The following is a 21,895-nucleotide window of genomic DNA, read 5'->3' as shown; positions in this document are numbered from 1 at the left end:
TCTTTCTACACTAGGATTATGCTTAAGATTTTATAGGTAAGGTAGTCCTTGTACACTGTATTGTACTTATTAAAGTAGTAAGAAAATATACTTTAAAACACTGGAGTCTGAAACAGCGTTTCATAGCAATTCATCTTGTCCTGATGGAATACTAAATGCTGTTCTTCTGATAATGCGGACATTCTTCTTTTGGAAGTAATAGCTACAAAAAAAGCACAGTTTTAAGCATAAGGAAAAGTGATGTTACATAAAGACTCAAAGGGTGCTTTTATCAAAGCATAAAGTATCAAAGGTAAAACCCAAGGTCGGATAAAATATCTCTCTGTAGGATGGATATGAGACAATGTCTCAAAATACCTAATGGGGGCATATCCATGCGGCTGCAATGAAAGGCAGCAATGTTGAGGCCAGAGCAAGTGGTGCTGTTGAAAGCACCGTTTTATAGCCGACTTAAAAGAGATATAGATTCAAGAGACACAGGAACAAATTCAGTATCTCTTCCTGGACTAGAGGGTATTTATTTTACAAGGGACTTTGCTGCAATTCAATCCAGAGCACTGCCGGGAGTTATTAGCACAGTAAATATCCGTGTTTCATCTTTACATTTGCAAAACCAATAACGCATCTCAATAGAGGAGTTTTATGACACCTTGTATACCTTGCTGTATGATTTTGAGTTTAAGATTAGCAAGAGACTTGATACGCTTATAGTGATTGTGTAGCATGCGGTCATTAAAAGGGATGCCAGTCAACTGGTTTGGCCTGGGCCTACTATGGATGTACAGACAGATACACAGTTGAATTCAGAGTGGTCCCTATTATCCCTGTTGAAGAAACATTAGACTTGTAAAGAACATGAGGCGAAAGGGAGTTTCACACTGCCTATGAAAAGTTGTCTCCCTTCTATTCACCCTCGATATGACTCAAGATCAACGGTTCCTGTCCTGAAAGGTCTTTGGGGGTTGCCTACAGTTGTTGCAGTTTTCCATTTCCCAGCAGTTGGTTAACTTCTTTCTGGGAACTTTCGCATGTGGGACAGTCTGTGGTTCGTTTTCAGCATTTACCTAGGGTAGTGCAGCAAGCTCCCCTGGGGGAGGTTTGGTGTTTCCGTGTCCCCCTATAACTTTTCAGAGGCAGACAGAGCTGGAGTTGACTAAATGGATGCCATCAATTGGTACTCAGATGCTCCGAGATGGCTGGGAGGGTTGGGGGTTTTCAGGAGCCTCAATGTTAACAGGATTTAGTGAAGTGACTGGTCAGCCCTGAGGAGTTATAGGAAGAGGAGGTACATTTCTGCATATTCAGATCTGGTGTAGGCTAACTATCTAATCAGGCTACTGGCCACTCCAGTGATCTTGGAACAATTATCTTTCAGATGATTCCCATGAGATATATTGGCATTTACCTACTAATTGCCTTTATAAACTTCATGCCCTTTTATACATTTTTATTATTATAGTGTGGATTAACATCTTATAAGACTTTCTAAGGATATTTTTAAACACTACATTTATATTCTTACTAGAGGCAAAACCATGATTTATTTAAGAACTTACCCGATAAATTAATTTCTTTCATGGTGGCGAGAGTCCACAAGCTTGTTACGGATGGTATATACATTCCTACCAGAAGGGGGCAAAGTTTCCCAAACCTCAAATGCCTATAAATACACCTCTCACCTTACTCATACCTCAGTTTAACAAAGTATAGCAAAGCAGGTGAGGTGTAAAAGGAGTAAAAGCATAAAACAGAGGAACAGGATAAATAATGTGCTTTATACAAAAAAAAAAAATCATAAACCCACAAAAATAGGTGGGTCTCGTGGACTCTCTCCACCATGAAATAAATTAATTTATCAGGTAAGTTTTTACATAAATTATGTTTTATTTCATATAGGTGGCGAGAGTCCACGAGCTTGTTACTGATGGGATATAATACCTAAGATGTGAAAGTCCTTGAGTAACAATAAAGGGAGGGATAAAATGAAAAACAGATATTTTTTCTGAGAAATTAAATCCAAAAAAGAATTAAGTTTCTTTAAAATTCCAAAAACTTAAATGATAGGCACTAGAATCAAACTGACACAGCTGTCTGAAGAACCTTTATACCAAAAGCTGCTTCTGAAGAAGCAAAAACATCAAAATGGAAAAAAAATCGTAAAGGTATGCAAAGAACACCAAGTAGCTGCTTTGCAGATTTGATCAACTCAAGCTTCATTCTTTAAAGCCCAAGATGTGACAACTGATCTTGTAGAATGAGCTGTAATTATCTGAGGCGAAAACTGGCCCGCCTCCAAATAAGCTTTGTGAAATAATTAGAAGCTTTCTGACCTCTTCTAGAACCAGTAGAAGTCTGTCTGAAATCCTTAGTATCTTCAACATAATATTTCAAAGCTCTTACCACATTCAAAGAATGCAAAGATCTTTCAAGAGTATTCTTAGGATTAGGACATAAGGAAGGCACAATAATTTCCATATTAATGTTGTTATAATTCACAACTTTAGGAAATCCGCAAAACTGCTTTATCTTGATGAAAAATCAGATAAGGAGACTCCCAAGAGAGCAGACAATTCAGAAACTCTTCTAGCAGATGAGATAGACAACAGAAATAACACTTTCCAAGAAAGTGTTTAATGTCCAAAGTATGCATAGGCTCAAAAGGAGGAGCCTGCAACGTTGTTAATATCAAATTAAGACTCTAAGGTGGAGAAATAGATTTTAATAAAAGGTTTAATTCAAATTAAAGCCAGGACAAAACAGTGGTGAATATCAGCAAGATTAGCAATGTTTCTGTAAAATAAAACAGAAAAATTACAGATCCTTTCAAAGTATTGGCAGACAAACCCTTATCCAAACCATCCTGAAGGAACTGGAGAATCCTAGGAATCCGAAAGGAATGCCCGGAATAATCATGTGTAGAACACCAAGAAATGTAGGTTTTTCCAAACCTTGTGGTATATTTTCCTTGAAACAGGGTTACGGGCCTGAATCATAATTTTAATCACGGAGTCAGAGAAACGTCTATGAATGAGGACTAAATGTTCAATTTCCATGCAATTAGATTTAGAGATTTGAGATCTGGATGGAAGAACAGGCCTTGAGACAGAAGGTCTGGTATAAGAGGAAGAGGCCAAGGCTGGCAACTGGACATTCGGAAAAAGGTCTACCTACCAAATCCTGTGAGGCCACGCTGGTGCTATTAGAAACACATAAGATTGTTCCATTAAGATCACTCTTGGAAGAAGAACCAGAGGGGGAAAAATGTAAGCAGGGTGCTAACACCAGGGAACTGCTAGAGCATCCATCACTTCCACCTGAGGATCCCTGGAAAGGTACCTGGGAAGTTTCTTGTTCAGACGAAACCACGTCCTTTGCGGCCACGATGGAGCGATCAGGATTACGGATACCCGCTCCTGCTTGATGCGGGCCACCAATCGAAGCGTTAATGGAGAAAAAATATATATGAGTTTGAACCCCCAGGGCACTGCTAGTGCATCTATTAGATCCACTTGGAGATCCCTCGACCTCGACCCATATCTGGGTAGCTAGGTATTGAGACGGGACGCCATGACATCTATCTCCGGCGTCCCCCACTTGCTGCATAGCTCTGTAAAAAACCTCAGGATGGAGAGACCATTCCCCTAGATGAGACAGATCTGAATGATCACCGTTCCACTGCCTCAGCATGCACAGTTGTAAAGGTCTCAGACGGAACCTGGCAAAAGGAATGATGTCCATGCAGGACACCATGAGACCAATCACCTGCATACACTGAGCCACAGAGGGAAATTAGCTTGCAACGTCTCTGTTCTGTTAGAAATAGCCTCATAGATATGGAGCCTATTATAGTACCCACAAATTCCACCCTGGTACTTGGGATAAGAGAAATCTTTTCCAAGTTTATCTTCCAATGAATTTGATTGAAGAAGACATAGAAGGGACTCCGAGAATTCTTCCGTAAGACGAAAGGATGGTGCTTGCACCAGAATATAGTCCAAGTATGGGGATACTGCAATATCCAGAGTTCTAGCAACAGCTAGAAGAGCCCCCAGAACCTTCGTAAAGATTCTAGTAGCAGTAGCTAGGCCAAACGGAAGGGCAATGAACTGGAAGTGCTGGTCCAGGAATGCAAATCTCAGGAACTGAAAGTGTTTCCTGTGGATTGAAACATGAAGGTAAGCGTCCTTCAGATCTATAGTGGTCATAAACTGGCCTTCCTGAATTAAAGGAAGGATGGACCTTATCGTCTCCATCTGGAAGGAAGGGACACTGAGAATTTTGTTTAAAGTGAGGGTCAATTTTCATGTGAAAGTGCCCGGTTTTTAAAAAACTATTAAAAACAGGGGACACTTTCATTCATGAAAATTGACATTTCACCCGTATTCTTAAAATATACTTACCTTTTCTTCTTGAAGCCACTCCAGTGCTTCACCAGACCGTCACAAGCTTCTTCATACATCAGCAATGATGATTCCGGCATCCTCCAATCACCAGGGGAAATAATTGCCTGAGGCAACGTCGTGATTGGAGGAAGCCTGTTTCGTCATTGCTGGGTAAGGACACCAGGAAAAAGCAGGTGGGGCATCTTTCAGAATGGCGATCCAGCATTTCAGAAGAAAAAGGTATTTTTAAAATACGATGCAATGTCAATTTTCATGAATGAAAGTGCCCCTGTTTTTAATAGTTTTTAAAAACCGGGCACTTTCACATGAAAATTAACCTTCACTTTAAGCACTTTAGGTTCAGAATTGGGTTCCCTCCTTCTTTGGGACCACGAAAAGGTTTGAATAAAACCCCAAACCTCTTTCTTCAATAGGCACCGGGACAACAACTCCTAAGGAGGATAGATCCCGAACGCACACTAGAAAGGCATCCCTCTTTTATGGTCTTGTAAATTAGGCGTCGGAAAAAAGAGACAGTCTGCCCCTTACACGATTCGATCCCGGATCGGGGGCCGCCCCTTCAAGCCATTTTGTTTCAGGGGGCTTCTTATTGTGCTTTGATTTATTCCAGAACTGAGCCGGCTTCCAAGTACTCTTGGGTTGCTCGGGCTTGGAGGAGGATTGTTGTCGTTGGGATTTGTCAGAACGAAAATTAGAAGATTGTTGTCCCTTAGACTTGTTCTTCTTATCTTGCGGTAGGAAGGCCCCCTTGCCTCCAGTAACCGTAGAAATAATGGAGCCCTGGCCTGGACCAAATAAAATTTTTCCATTAAAGGGAAGAGAAAAGAGTATAGACATAGAAGTCATGTCCGCAGACCAAGACTTCAACCAGAGCACCCGGCGGGCTAGCACCGCAAAGCCAGAGGCCTTTGCATTTAGGAAAATAATTTGCATGTTCGCATCACAGATAGAAATATTAACAATTCTCAAAGCTTTAATTCTGTCTTGAAAATCCTTGAGGGGAGACTCCACCACAATGAGTTCCGACAAAGAGTTGCACCAGCCGCCCCTGCAGCCGCCGGTTGAAACAAAAATCCCGTATGTTGAAACATCTTTCTCAGAAAGGTTTCCATTTTCTTATCCATCGTCTCTCTGAACAAAGAACTATCCTCAAGAGGTATAGTAGTACGTTTAGCAAGCGTAGAGATAGCACCATCCACCTTGGGAATGGAGCCCCACAAATCCAGTTGAGAGTCCAGGACCAGAAACAACTTTTTAAAAGTAAACGTGGGGGAAAAAAAAAAGAACCAATTCTTTCCCAAGGAACTTTCCTGTCTTCGTAAACTCTGTCTAATTTAGGAATTTAGGTATGATAGGTACTTCAGGCAGCATTGCCTCTGGAACCTCTAACGTATACGAAACCTCCTTAAATAAAGGATGGTTCCTCCGCAGCAGGAGGCTTAGACGCTAAGGACTCCGACCTAGAAAGTTCACCCTCTGAAGCTACAGAGGTTAACTCATCATCGGATAACTGGGACATAATAGCTAAATCCGATAAATATTTAGATGACTTTGGCTCAGGAGAGCTATGTTTAACCTTTCTCTTGCGTTTGTTAGAGCAAGGTTATGCACTGAGGGCCGCAAACACCGCCGTTTGTAACTGCGCTGCAAAGTCTGCAGGAAGACATTTTTTTTCCTTATTGACCTCTATTATGACCCTTGCCCAATAATTAGGATCAATTCATAAATAACAGTAATACTGTTAGCATATACAGGGAGTGCAGAATTATTAGGCAAGTTGTATTTTTGAGGATTAATTTTATTATTGAACAACAACCATGTTCTCAATGAACCCAAAAAACTCATTAATATCAAAGCTGAATAGTTTTGGAAGTAGTTTTTAGTTTGTTTTTAGTTATAGCTATTTTAGGGGGATATCTGTGTATGCAGGTGACTATTACTGTGCATAATTATTAGGCAACTTAACAAAAAACAAATATATACCCATTTCAATTATTTATTTTTACCAGTGAAACCAATATAACACCTCAACATTCACAAATATACATTTCTGACATTCAAAAACAAAACAAAAACAAATCAGTGAACAATATAGCCACCTTTCTTTGCAAGGACACTCAAAAGCCTGCCATCCATGGATTCTGTCAGTGTTTTGATCTGTTCACCATCAACATTGCGTGCAGCAGCAACCACAGCCTCCCAGACACTGTTCAGAGAGGTGTACTGTTTTCTGACAAATCTCACATTTGATGATGGACCACAGGTTCTCAATGGGGTTCAGATCAGGTGAACAAGGAGGCCATGTCATTAGATTTTCTTCTTATACCCTTTCTTGCCAGCCACGCTGTGGAGTACTTGGACGCGTGTGATGGAGCATTGTCCTGCATGAAAATCATGTTTTTCTTGAAGGATGCAGACTTCTTCCTGTACCACTGCTTGAAGAAGGTGTCTTCCAGAAACTGGCAGTAGGACTGGGAGTTGAGCTTGACTCCATCCTCAACCCCAAAAGGCCCCACAAGCTTATCTTTGATGATACCAGCCCAAACCAGTACTCCACCTCCACCTTGCTGGCGTCTGAGTCGGACTGGAGCTCTCTGCCCTTTACCAATCCAGCCACGGGCCCATCCATCTGGCCCATCAAGACTCACTCTCATTTCATCAGTCCATAAAACCTTAGAAAAATCAGTCTTGAGATATTTCTTGGCCCAGTCTTGACGTTTCAGCTTGTGTGTCTTGTTCAGTGGTGGTCGTCTTTCAGCCTTTCTTACCTTGGCCATGTCTCTGAGTATTGCACACCTTGTGCTTTTGGGCACTCCAGTGATGTTGCAGCTCTGAAATATGGCCAAACTGGTGGCAAGTGGCATCTTGGCAGCTGCACGCTTGACTTTTCTCAGTTCATGGGCAGTTATTTTGCGCCTTGGTTTTTCCACACGCTTCTTGCGACCCTGTTGACTATTTTGAATGAAACGCTTGATTGTTCGATGATCACGCTTCAGAAGCTTTGCAATTTTAAGAGTTAATCATCAAAATAGGCTGTGTTCAGAAATGAGTAATCCCCAAGTGCTGAAAACGTATATCAGAGCACACAATAATGGGGAATTTCAGGTCCCAATAAACAGCGTATCAATCTAGGACCAAGGGTCAGTATGGGAAGTCACTCAGGTTAGAACAGAGTCCGTTATGCCAAAGGAAAAATAAAGTCTCAGAGTATCCAAGTATCACAGTATCAGGTATGTCCCAGAGCCTAATAGTCACGGGTGGCAATGTTAAGTCACAATGTTACGTCTTCGATCAACTTTTATCCTCCAATTAGCTGGTGGGGTGCCTGGGGACACTTCTGTACTTCTCCTCGAGTAGGCGATAAAGCCCTTCCGGGTGGGGTGAAGTCTGTGTTTCCCTTCTCGGCGTGCTGCAGGTAGATCCGACGCAAGGACGTTTCCTCAGTGCCTCACCCGTGACGTTGCAAGGCTAAACCAAGTGGTCTTTCCTGGGGGGTATATCCGTGAAGGCAAAAAGACCGGCTCTGTAACCTGGAGGTGGCTTATGCAAGTGAGTGGTGCTATGAAGCGGTAAACCCAGCCGCTTAAGGAACATAGAGTCAAAAGGAAAAGTGGCACCAATTAAGCGTAGCATCTGCGGTAAGAAATGTTTATTGTACAATCCAAAAGTAGTGTACAAACAAAGTCACAGTGGAGAACGCCTGACGCGTTCAGGCGTTCTCCACTGTGACTTGGTTTGTACACTACTTTTGGATTGTACAATAAACATTTCTTACCGCAGATACTACACTTTATTGGTGCCACTTTTCCTTTTGACTCTACAATTTTAAGAGTGCTGCATCCCTCTGCAAGATATCTCACTATTTTTGACTTTTCTGAGCCTGTCAAGTCCTTCTTTTGACCCATTTTGCCAAAGGAAAGGAAGTTGCCTAATAATTATGCACACCTGATATAGGGTATTGATGTCATTAGACCACACCCCTTCTCATTACAGAGATGCACATCACCTAATATGCTTAATTGGTAGTAGGCTTTCGAGCCTATACAGCTTGGAGTAAGACAACATGCATAAAGAGGATGATGTGGTCAAAATACTCATTTGCCTAATAATTCTGCACTCCCTGTACTGTAATTTAGAAAATATATTACATTCGTATTAGGTCACTCTTTTTTATATCAATAAAGATTTATTTTATTTTTATTCATATTTTCCATATGACTTATACTATATACATAATGTTCTCACTTCCCCACTAATGCGATATGGTAAATTCACATTTTTGTCATAACAGGTTATTATGTTATTTTTTATTTACGCATACTAGACGACACATGTTTTCTCATGCACTTTTTATGATCAATAGGTACATGGAATTCCTTTTGACACATTCACATAAGCATATATCTATGTCACTATAGTCAGTTTATTACTACTATTCAGTCCTTCAGACTAAATTTAACAATCACCCCAGCAATCGATGCAGCTATCAGATGCATCTCCTAATTTTACCGATTTAGATTAGATCATTATTCACATTTTTATTCACATTTATTTATTGTAATGATATACACATCACATAGCACTTCAAATGACTGAACACTACCACAGCAGTGGTTCAAGCTGACAGTACATTTTCTTCCCCTAATTCAGTTACGGATACTGCCACTTAGGATGTCATAGTGACTTGCGGTCAAAGAGGTCTGCCCTTCTCTTCTTACAATGACCTATGGGGCGAATCGTTACAACCTATACCTATCTCGATTGGTTTAAAATCGTCAATTAAGCCACCACTCCCCCACATAACCACAGTGATACATATTCCTAGTATTCACATAGTTCCGATAGATATCGAGATATGGAACCCGCCCCTTATTACGTCATATTGACATATGCTTTAGTAAGACTGCCCCATCTATAATGACCTATTAGGTACATTGCTTTTACTTATACCTTTATTGATTGGTCTAAAATCAGCAGTCAAACCACCACTCCGCCACATACCCTTGGAGACCTACAGGGAGTGCAGAATTATTAGGCAAATGAGTATTTTGACCACATCATCCTCTTTATGCATGTTGTCTTACTCCAAGCTGTATAGGCTCGAAAGCCTACTACCAATTAAGCATATTAGGTGATGTGCATCTCTGTAATGAGAAGGGGTGTGGTCTAATGACATCAACACCCTATATCAGGTGTGCATAATTATTAGGCAACTTCCTTTCCTTTGGCAAAATGGGTCAAAAGAAGGACTTGACAGGCTCAGAAAAGTCAAAAATAGTGAGATATCTTGCAGAGGTATGCAGCACTCTTGAAATTGCAAAGCTTCTGAAGCATGATCATCGAACAATCAAGCGTTTCATTCAAAATAGTCAACAGGGTCGCAAGAAGCGTGTGGAAAAACTAAGGCGCAAAATAACTGCCCATGAACTGAGAAAAGTCAAGCGTGCAGCTGCCAAGATGCCACTTGCCACCAGTTTGGCCATATTTCAGAGCTGCAACATCACTGGAGTGCCCAAAAGCACAAGGTGTGCAATACTCAGAGACATGGCCAAGGTAAGAAAGGCTGAAAGACGACCACCACTGAACAAGACACACAAGCTGAAACGTCAAGACTGGGCCAAGAAATATCTCAAGACTGATTTTTCTAAGGTTTTATGGACTGATGAAATGAGAGTGAGTCTTGATGGGCCAGATGGATGGGCGCGTGGCTGGATTGGTAAAGGGCAGAGAGCTCCAGTCCGACTCAGACGCCAGCAAGGTGGAGGTGGAGTACTGGTTTGGGCTGGTATCATCAAAGATGAGCTTGTGGGGCCTTTTCGGGTTGAGGATGGAGTCAAGCTCAACTCCCAGTCCTACTGCCAGTTTCTGGAAGACACCTTCTTCAAGCAGTGGTACAGGAAGAAGTCTGCATCCTTCAAGAAAAACATGATTTTCATGCAGGACAATGCTCCATCACACGCGTCCAAGTACTCCACAGCGTGGCTGGCAAGAAAGGGTATAAAAGAAGAAAATCTAATGACATGGCCTCCTTGTTCACCTGATCTGAACCCCATTGAGAACCTGTGGTCCATCATCAAATGTGAGATTTACAAGGAGGGAAAACAGTACACCTCTCTGAACAGTGTCTGGGAGGCTGTGGTTGCTGCTGCACGCAATGTTGATGGTGAACATATCAAAACACTGACAGAATCCATGGATGGCAGGCTTTTGAGTGTCCTTGCAAAGAAAGGTGGCTATATTGGTCACTGATTTGTTTTTGAATGTCAGAAATGTATATTTGTGAATGTTGAGATGTTATATTGGTTTCACTGGTAAAAATAAATAATTGAAATGGGTATATATTTGTTTTTTATTAAGTTGCCTAATAATTATGCACAGTAATAGTCACCTGCACACACAGATATCCACCTAAAATAGCTATAACTAAAAACAAACTAAAAACTACTTCCAAAACTATTCAGCTTTGATATTAATGAGTTTTTTGGGTTCATTGAGATCATGGTTGTTGTTCAATAATAAAATTAATCCTCAAAAATACAACTTGCCTAATAATTCTGCACTCCCTGTATATGTGAGGAGAGTGCAGCCGTCTATCAAATCTGGTGTCCTATACCCCTGGATTCTATATCTCTGAGTTTTATCAGTTGGACCTTTTGCCACAAGTGTGAAGTTACACTCAGAGACATAAGACTCTTCTATTTCTTATACAAGTTAGTTTATTTAAGGTTGATTCTAACATGTATATCTGAGTATATCATTGCTCTGGACACATCTAGCGCCACCTATCTCGAGCCAGATACCACTGACTTAGTGTACTATTTTGAGACTGGAGATTTAGAAAAGCTGAAAACAGTTTTATTCATCTCCTTAATACATTTATAAAACATATAATAAACTTTTACAAAAAAGTACCCAATCCAATAGCCAATAGTGTCTCAAATGAAAATGCAAAAACCTTAAGATACCCATCCAAATATAGCAAACAGCCAAACCAGTACTGAAACATATCAGCACAGGTAATGGTAGAGAAGTACAATGTCGATCTGTAAAGGGAGGCAGAGGATGAATCCCTGTGACCGAATTTACAGAGAGCCTTATGAAATATTTCCCATAGGTGAAAACATGGCATCATCAGGCAGTACTCCCTTCACTTCCCTCTTACAATCACTGTACTTTGAGAGGAACTGGGCTTCAATATGCTTAGAAGCGCCTTTCATTGAAGAAATCAAGCACATCATGCTTTACCACCTCCTAAGGAGGCAATGTTTTTAAACTGAGGTATGTGTGAGGTGGGCAGTGTATTTATAGGCTTTTGAGGTTTGGGAAACTTTGCCTCCTCCTGGTAGGAATGTATATCCCATCAGTAACAGCTCGTGGACTGTCGCTACATATATGAAAGAAATTATTTATTTATATATATATATATATATATATATATATATATACACACACACACACACACACACACACATACATACAGTATACAACAGAAGTGAGTACAACCCAGTGCAATATCACTTAAATGTCAAATGATTCAAAATTGTATAACCTAAAAGTAACTGCATTAAGTCTAAGTTTTACAGTAGGGTATTTGCTCTTATGTAAAATTAAAAACTAACAGTTTAGATTTACTATATTAAAAATACCAGGCCCAAAGCAGGAAATCAATGCAACAAGAGTCAGTGCACTTTCATTACTGAGATTAAAAACATAATTTATGCTTACCTGATAAATTCCTTTCTTCTGTAGTGTGATCAGTCCACGGGTCATCATTACTTCTGGGATATTACTCCTCCCCAACAGGAAGTGCAAGAGGATTCACCCAGCAGAGCTGCATATAGCTCCTCCCCTCTACGTCACTCCCAGTCATTCGACCAAGGACCAACGAGAAAGGAAAAGCCAAGGGTGAAGTGGTGACTGGAGTATAAATTAAAAAATATTTACCTGCCTTAAAAACAGGGCGGGCCGTGGACTGATCACACTACAGAAGAAAGGAATTTATCAGGTAAGCATAAATTATGTTTTCTTCTGTTAAGTGTGATCAGTCCACGGGTCATCATTACTTCTGGGATACCAATACCAAAGCAAAAGTACACGGATGACGGGAGGGATAGGCAGGCTCTTTATACAGAAGGAACCACTGCCTGAAGAACCTTTCTCCCAAAAATAGCCTCCGATGAAGCAAAAGTATAAAATTTGTAAAATTTGGAAAAAGTATGAAGCGAAGACCAAGTTGCAGCCTTGCAAATCTGTTCAACAGAGGCCTCATTCTTGAAGGCCCAAGTGGAAGCCACAGCTCTAGTAGAATGAGCTGTAATTCTTTCAGGAGGCTGCTGTCCAGCAGTCTCATAAGCTAAACGAATTATGCTACGAAGCCAAAAAGAAAGAGAGGTAGCGGAAGCTTTTTGACCTCTCCTCTGCCCAGAGTAAATGACAAACAGAGAAGACGTTTGTCGAAATTCCTTAGTTGCCTGTAAGTAAAATTTTAGAGCACGGACTACATCCAGGTTGTGCAGTAGACGTTCCTTCTTCGAAGAAGGATTTGGGCATAAAGAAGGAACAACAATCTCTTGATTGATATTCCTGTTAGTAACTACCTTAGGTAAGAACCCAGGTTTAGTACGCAGGACTACCTTATCCGAATGAAAAATCAAATAAGGAGAATCACAATGTAAGGCTGATAATTCAGAGACTCTTCGAGCCGAGGAAATAGCCATTAAAAATAGAACTTTCCAAGATAACAACTTTATATCAATGGAATGAAGGGGTTCAAACGGAACGCCCTGTAAAACATTAAGAACAAGGTTTAAACTCCATGGTGGAGCAACAGTTTTAAACACAGGCTTAATCCTGGCCAAAGCCTGACAAAAAGCCTGGACGTCAGGAACTTCTGACAGACGTTTGTGTAACAGAATGGACAGAGCTGAGATCTGTCCCTTTAATGAACTAGCAGATAAACCCTTTTCTAAACCTTCTTGTAGAAAAGACAATATCCTAGGAATCCTAACCTTACTCCAAGAGTAACCTTTGGATTCACACCAATATAGGTATTTACGCCATATCTTATGGTAAATCTTTCTGGTAACAGGTTTCCTAGCCTGTATTAAGGTATCAATAACTGACTCAGAAAACCCACGTCTTGATAAAATCAAGCGTTCAATTTCCAAGCAGTCAGCTTCAGAGAAGTTAGATTTTGATGTTTGAAGGGACCCTGTATCAGAAGGTCCTGTTTCAGAGGTAGAGACCAAGGTGGACAGGATGACATGTCCACCAGGTCTGCATACCAAGTCCTGCGTGGCCACGCAGGTGCTATTAGAATCACTGATGCTCTCTCTTGTTTGATTCTGGCAATCAATCGAGGAAGCAACGGGAAGGGTGGAAACACGTAAGCCATCCTGAAGTCCCAAGGTGCTGTCAGAGCATCTATCAGGACTGCTCCTGGATCCCTGGATCTGGACCCGTAACGAGGAAGCTTGGCGTTCTGTCGAGACGCCATGAGATCTATCTCTGGTTTGCCCCAACGTCGAAGTATTTGGGCAAAGACCTCCGGATGAAGTTCCCACTCCCCCGGATGAAAAGTCTGACGACTTAAGAAATCCGCCTCCCAGTTCTCCACTCCCGGGATGTGGATTGCTGACAGGTGGCAAGAGTGAGACTCTGCCCAGCGAATTATCTTTGATACTTCCATCAAAGCTAGGGAGCTTCTTGTCCCTCCCTGATGGTTGATGTAAGCTACAGTCGTGATGTTGTCCGACTGAAACCTGATGAACCCCCGAGTTGTCAACTGGGGCCAAGCCAGGAGGGCATTGAGAACTGCTCTCAATTCCAGAATGTTTATTGGCAGGAGACTCTCCTCCTGACTCCATTGTCCCCGAGCCTTCAGAGAATTCCAGACGGCACCCCACCCTAGAAGGCTGGCGTCTGTTGTTACAATTGTCCAGTCTGGTCTGCTGAATGGCATCCCCCTGGACAGATGTGGCCGAGAAAGCCACCATAGAAGAGAATTTCTGGTCTCTTGATCCAGATTCAGAGAAGGGGATAAGTCTGAGTAATCCCCATTCCACTGACTTAGCATGCACAGTTGCAGTGGTCTGAGGTGTAAGCGTGCAAAGGGTACTATGTCCATTGCCGCTACCATTAAGCCGATTACCTCCATGCATTGAGCCACTGACGGGTGTTGAATGGAATGAAGGGTGCGGCAAGCACTTTGAAGTCTTGTTAGCCTGTCCTCTGTCAGGTAAATCTTCATTTCTACAGAATCTATAAGAGTCCCCAGGAAGGGAACTCTTGTGAGTGGAACGAGTGAACTTTTCTTTTCGTTCACCTTCCATCCATGTGACCTTAGAAATGCCAGCACTAACTCTGTATGAGACTTGGCAGTTTGAAAGCTTGAAGCTTGTATCAGAATGTCGTCTAGGTATGGAGCTACCGAGATTCCCCGCGGTCTTAGTACCGCCAGAAGAGCACCCAGAACCTTTGTGAAGATTCTTGGAGCTGTAGCCAATCCGAATGGAAGAGCCACAAACTGGTAATGCCTGTCTAGGAAGGCAAACCTTAGGTACCGATAATGATCTTTGTGAATCGGTATGTGAAGGTAAGCATCTTTTAAATCTACAGTGGTGATGTACTGACCCTCTTGGATCATAGGTAAAATTGTCCGAATAGTCTCCATCTTGAACGATGGAACTCTTAGGAATTTGTTTAGGATCTTTAAGTCCAGGATTGGTCTGAAAGTTCCCTCTTTTTTGGGAACCACAAACAGATTTGAGTAAAACCCCTGTCCCTGTTCCGATCGTGGAACTGGATGGATTACTCCCATTAACAAGAGCTCTTGTACGCAGCGTAGAAACGCCTCTTTCTTTGTCTGGATTGTTGACAATCTTGACAGATGAAATCTCTCTCTTGGAGGAGAGTATTTGAAGTCCAGAAGGTATCCCTGAGATATTATCTCTAGCGCCCAGGGATCCTGAACATCTCTTGCCCAAGCCTGGGCGAAGAGAGAAAGTCTGCCCCCCACTAGATCCGATCCGGGATCGGGGGCCCTCAATTCATGCTGTTTTAGGGGCAGCAGCAGGTTTCCTAGTCTGCTTGCCCTTGTTCCAGGACTGGTTAGGTTTCCAGCCTTGTCTGTAGCGAGCAACAGCTCCTTCCTGTTTTGGTGCAGAGGAAGTTGATGCTGCTCCTGCTTTGAAATTACGAAAGGAACGAAAATTAGACTGTCTAGTCTTGGCTTTGGCTTTGTCCTGAGGCAGGGCATGGCCTTTACCTCCTGTAATGTCAGCGATAATCTCTTTCAACCCGGGGCCCGAATAAGGTCTGCCCTTTGAAAGGTATATTAAGCAATTTAGACTTAGAAGTAACATCAGCTGACCAGGATTTTAGCCACAGCGCCCTGCGTGCCTGAATGGCGAATCCTGAATTCTTCGCCGTAAGTTTAGTAAGATGTACTACGGCCTCCGAAATGAATGAATTAGCTAGTTTAAGGACTCGAAGCCTGTCCGTAATGTCGTCCAGAGTAGCTGAACCAATGTTCTCTTCCAGAGACTCAATCCAGAATGCCGCTGCAGCCGTGATCGGCGCAATGCATGCAAGGGGTTGCAATATAAAACCTTGTTGAATAAACATTTTCTTAAGGTAACCCTCTAACTTTTTATCCATTGGATCTGAAAAAGCACAGCTATCCTCCACCGGGATAGTGGTACGCTTAGCTAAGGTAGAAACTGCTCCCTCCACCTTAGGGACCGTTTGCCATAAGTCCATTGTGGTGGCGTCTATTGGAAACATTTTTCTAAATATCGGAGGGGGTGAGAACGGCACACCGGGTCTATCCCACTCCTTAGTAACAATTTCAGTAAGTCTCTTAGGTATAGGAAAAACCTCAGTACTCGTCGGTACCGCAAAATATTTATCCAACCTACACATTTTCTCTGGTATTGCAACTGTGTTACAATCATTCAGAGCCGCTAACACCTCCCCTAGTAATACACGGAGGTTTTCCAGTTTAAATTTAAAATTTGAAATATCTGAATCCAGTCTGTTTGGATCAGAACCGTCACCCACAGAATGAAGTTCTCCGTCCTCATGTTCTGCCACCTGTGACGCAGTGTCTGACATGGCCCTAATATTATCAGCGCACTCTGTTCTCACCCCAGAGTGATCACGCTTACCTCTTAGTTCTGGTAATTTAGCCAAAACCTCAGTCATAACAGTAGCCATATCCTGTAATGTGATTTGTAATGGCCGCCCAGATGTACTCGGCGCTACAATATCACGCACCTCCCTCTGAGCGGGAGATGTAGGTACTGACACGTGAGGCGAGTTAGTCGGCATAACTCTCCCCTCGTTGTTTGGTGAAATTTGTTCAATTTGTACAGATTGACTTTTATTTAAAGTAGCATCAATACAGTTAGTACATAAATTTCTATTGGGCTCCACTTTGGCATTGCAACAAATGACACAGGTATCATCCTCTGAATCAGACATGTTTAACACACTAGCAAATAAACTTGCAACTTGGAAATACAATTCAATTAGAATAATATTAAAACGTACTGTGCCTTTAAGAAGCACAGAAGATCTATGACAGTTGAAAATTAATAAATTGAAACAGTTATAGCCTCAATCCTTGTAAACAACACAACTTTAGCAAAGGTTTAATCCCATTAGCAAAGATAACAAATTCTGAAAGCAGGAAACAAATTACAGAATAAACGTTTTTTATCTCAGTCAAACTATAATTCTCACAGCTCTGCTGAGAGAAATTACCTCCCTCAAAATAAGTTTTGAAGACCCCTGAGCTCTGTAGAGATGAACCGGATCATGCAGGGAATACAATGAGTTGCTGACTGAAATATTTGATGCGTAGTAAAAGCGCCAAAAAACGGCCCCTCCCCCTCACACACAGCAGTGAGGGAAAACAGAAACTGTCAGAAAACAGATTAAGCAACTGCCAAGTGGAAAAATAGTGCCCAAACATTTATTCACTCAGTACCTCAGCAAATGAAAACAATTTTACATTCCAGCAAAAACGTTAAACATAATCTCTAGTTATTAAACAGCTTTATGTATTTCTTACAGTGTAATTCTAGTGAAGTACCATTCCCCAGAATACTGAAGTGTAAAGTATACATACATGACATTATATCGGTATGGCAGGATTTTCTCATCAATTCCATTGTCAGAAAATAAAAACTGCTACATACCTCTATGCAGATTCATCTGCCCGCTGTCCCCTGATCTGAAGTTTACCTCTCCTCAGATGGCCGAGAAACAGCAATATGATCTTAACTACTCCGGCTAAAATCATAACAAAAACTCTGGTAGATTCTTCCTCAAACTCTGCCAGAGAGATAATAACACACTCCGGTGCTATTTTAAAATAACAAACTTTTGATTGAAGATATAAAACTAAGTATAATCACCATAGTCCTCTCACACATCCTATCTAGTCGTTGGGTGCAAGAGAATGACTGGGAGTGACGTAGAGGGGAGGAGCTATATGCAGCTCTGCTGGGTGAATCCTCTTGCACTTCCTGTTGGGGAGGAGTAATATCCCAGAAGTAATGATGACCCGTGGACTGATCACACTTAACAGAAGAAATCTTTTATTTTTTTCAATACTTTGCATATCCATCTTTATTTTTGATGACAGACTCAATTCTCCTTGGCATGGAGGAAACCAGTGTCGTACAAATTTCTGGAGAAATGTTCTGCCCTTCTTCAGAGATAATTTTTTTCAGCTGCTTTTTGCGGGAGGGGTTATGTTGCTCTTCCATTCTCTTTAAAATACCCCACAGGGGTTCTACTGGATTCAAGTCAGGTGACATACTTGGCCAGGTCATAGTTTTCACTTGTTTCTCCTTTAGAAACTCCTTTGTGATTTTGGCAGTGTGCTTTGGATCATTATCATGCTGGAATATTCGTCCTCTGCCAAACGTCTGGAGACTGGGAGTCATCTTGTCAGCCAGTATTTTGGTATATTACAGGCATTCCTCGTGCCATCTATAAATGTAATCTCCCTAACACCTTTTGCAGTCATGCAGCCCCATATCGTCACACTCCCACCTCTTGATTCACTGCTGGGACTATGCATTCACTGTAATAATCCTGACCAGGTTCACACCAAACATGCTGCACCCCAGCTGAGCCAAAAAATTGTATCTTGGCCTTGGCCATCTTACCAAATAATGTGCTCCCAGTATTCATCAGGCTTTTCATGTTTAGCAAAGCTTAATCTTGCAGTTTTGTGCCAAAGAGCAAACAAGGTATTTTTTCCTTGGATGCGGTTCATAGAAGTTGACATTATGTAACGTCCTTAGCACTGTCTGAGCTGTCACAAACTGCAATTTTTTATCGATAATCCCTGATGCAAATCTGAAGCACCTGTCTGTTTTTCAGAGCTAGATTGTGCAAGTAGCGCACTGTCTGTGGCATAATTTTAGGACAGCCACTGCGGCTCTGATTTTTGGCACTGTGTATTGATCTATACCTCCTGTTTACTGCTGCAACTGCGTTTTGACTGATATTTAGTTGGTTCCCAATCTTCCTGTATTCTTTTCCATCTTTGTGAAGTCTCACAATCAGATTTTTAATTCTTCTGGCAATTCTTTTCCATGTTGAGACATGATGCAGACTTGCAGATAGACATAGCCCATTGGTAAAATGTTTTGACTGTTCTGGTAACTATGCTCATGCAATTAGGCTTTTTGGCAATCATAAGTGTACTCGATTTTGTTTCAGTGATCTAACTTGTGTGTCAGTGCATTGAAGGATTACTTTCTGTTATAATTTTTAAGCTAAACAACTAACATATTAAAGTTAATAAACATTAATTAAAACCTACTGACCTATATTTTCTCCAAAACGAAGTTTCACAACGTTCTAAAAGTTATCTCTTTTATTCGCCGATGATGTCACGTTATCCTGCCCACTATTTTCAGCACTGCATGTTCAAAATACTTAAACCAATAATTTTGTGTTTAAAGCGCCATTTTGAAACCTAGGTATTGTAAACGGATTGGTACAGAGCAAAGGATACCCACGGAGTGGGTTTGGAAAACAATTAACTTTGCAGACAAGATTTCTGATATATACGGTAGAGATATGTTAATGAAATGCTATTGATAAAAAGCGTATTTGGGGTAGTTAGTTAGTAACAGGCATAGAAAATATTTACTTACAGTGGCCCTTTAAGTTTCTACTTTGGGGCCTGTATTTTCAATATAATCTTTCTAAAGTATTTGTTTTTGATTGTTTATAATAGGAAATAATCTACTTGTCAAGTTAGAAATAAAACAATTATTGAGAGGTGATACAATTTTGAATAATTTGATATTTAAGTGATATTGCCCAGGGGTGTACTCAATTCTGTTGTATACTGTATGCATGCATGCATGTATGTATATATATATATATATATATATATGGTGTTGTTGATAATGATGTTGTAGTGTTCAATTGTTAGGTAACATATGGATTGAACTGGGCTTTTTCATTTATTATTTGTCATGTTTCATGTGACAACACATTCTTGGATAGTCAGCATATCATACTTTAGCATCAGTATTATGAACTCATCTAATGTTGGTTCCTTTCTGTCCTGACAGTTACTTTGCATGCTCATGTATATATATGTTTTTAATTCATCTGCCTATATAGTTACTTATGTCAAGCAGTATAGATAGCACTTTGGGGGTAAACAATGCTTATAATGTTTATGATGCGTATATTGTTCATTATGTGTGTTTCCTTAGTTTCATACCATCAACTCTATTTCACCTTCTTGCGACCAGCTATTAGTTAGCTGTGTTTATGGGCTAGCAACAAGGTAATAGGATACTTTTTCATTTGTTGAGTCTGCAATGTATTTTGGTGCATGTAAAATGTTGACACTACTGTATTCTTTGTATATTCATTGTACACACATGCTGTATATATTCTCTCTCACTGTATCTAATATGTCATGTTATAGCATATATAATTAGGTTAGGTTATCTTTCATAGATATACCGTTGTTTGTCTATAGCAATAGTGGGAAATGTGACAGTGATATTTCTTTAAGAACTAATGATTCTAGGTCACGTGTGGTTTTCAGATGTTTTTTTAGAGTGGGTACGTCTATGATTAAGGCTTCTCAGCCAAACCATGTCAGACACACCTGGCTGTGTTTTTAAACTATGACCAATAAATTTTGATGTTTTAATTCCTGGAGTTGTTGCCAGTTGATATTTCTTCATTTTGTGAACTTTCTCCCTACCTGGCACCTTCACAACCCACCTTCACAGGATCGGAAACAGAGGTTCCTCCCATTGAAGCAGCAGAGGTCACGTGAGGGGTTGGCTTACGGGAGTACAGTCTGTCTGAGGGAGCAGGAAGCACTAGTTAATGGAGAGTGTGTAAACGGATGCTGGGAGTTTTGACGGCGAACACGGTTGGTGGTGAAATCCGATGAATGAAGAAGCCACCTGTGTGACCGGTATGCAGCTGGACGACAAGACGGTAAGCTACTGGCTTGACATTCATCTTGTTTTCCTCAGTTACGGGATGCCTGGAGGTATGTTGTTTCGCATAGCACTTTATACGGTGGCCAACGCTAGTTCTGTTCACGCCACTTAAAGGATTACTTTCTGTTATAATTTTTAAGCTAAACAACTAACATATTAAAGTTAATAAACATTAATTAAAACGTACTGACCTATATTTTCTCCAAAGCAAAGTTTCATAACATTCTAAAAGTTATATCTTTTATTCGCCGATGTCACGTTATCCTGCCCACTATTTTCAGCACTGAGTGTTCAAAATACTTAAACCAATAATTTTGTGTTTAAAGCGCCATTTTGAAACCTAGGTATTGTAAACGGATTGGTACAGAGCAAAGGATACCCACGGAGTGGGTTTGGAAAACAATTAAATTTGCAGACAAGATTTCTGATATACGGTAGAGATATGTTAATGAAATGCTATTGATAAAAAGCGTATTTGGGGTAGTTAGTTAGTAACAGGCATAGAAAATATTTACTTACAGTGGCCCTTTAAGATTCCCTTTATCTGAGACTCTCATTGTGTGCTCAAATGCATATTTGCTTGTATGCTCTAATGCTTGCTCCCCACTTGGCTCCCTTCCTCTTATTACCCTATCACGTTTAAATAAATTGATTGCTATAGCCTGGCTGGAGCTGTGACTGATGATGTACTATATATATATATATATATATATATATATATATATATATATATATATATATATATATATATGGCTCACTGTGCCTATTTAGTTCCTGTATTAACAGACATAGCAGAAACCTGAATTTTTAAAGGGACAGTAAACTTACAAAATAATGTTATATAATTCTGCACATGAAAGAAAAAAATGTGTCCCTTTAAACAGCCTCAACCTATACTTACTTCAAATAGATCCAGAGAGGAAACCCAGCTATGTCCATCCTATGATGGACAGAACTAGGAATGAAGGATTTGGAAGTGAGATCATCTTC

At 40.8% G+C, this 21,895-nt stretch overlaps 1 protein-coding gene across 1 annotated transcript in view; it reads right to left on the bottom strand.

Moving 5' to 3' along the window:
• TRMT44 (tRNA methyltransferase 44 homolog) overlaps positions 1-21,895 on the bottom strand; it is a gene marked incomplete in the record, with an annotated part of 256,632 nt that overhangs the window by 54,595 nt on the left and 180,142 nt on the right.

The sequence above is a fragment of the Bombina bombina genome, chromosome 2, assembly GCF_027579735.1.
Source record: "Bombina bombina isolate aBomBom1 chromosome 2, aBomBom1.pri, whole genome shotgun sequence".
Classification (NCBI taxonomy): Eukaryota; Metazoa; Chordata; class Amphibia; order Anura; family Bombinatoridae; genus Bombina; species Bombina bombina.
The sequence above is the reverse complement of the archived record's forward strand: the minus strand, read 5'-3'. Positions and strand labels throughout refer to the sequence as shown.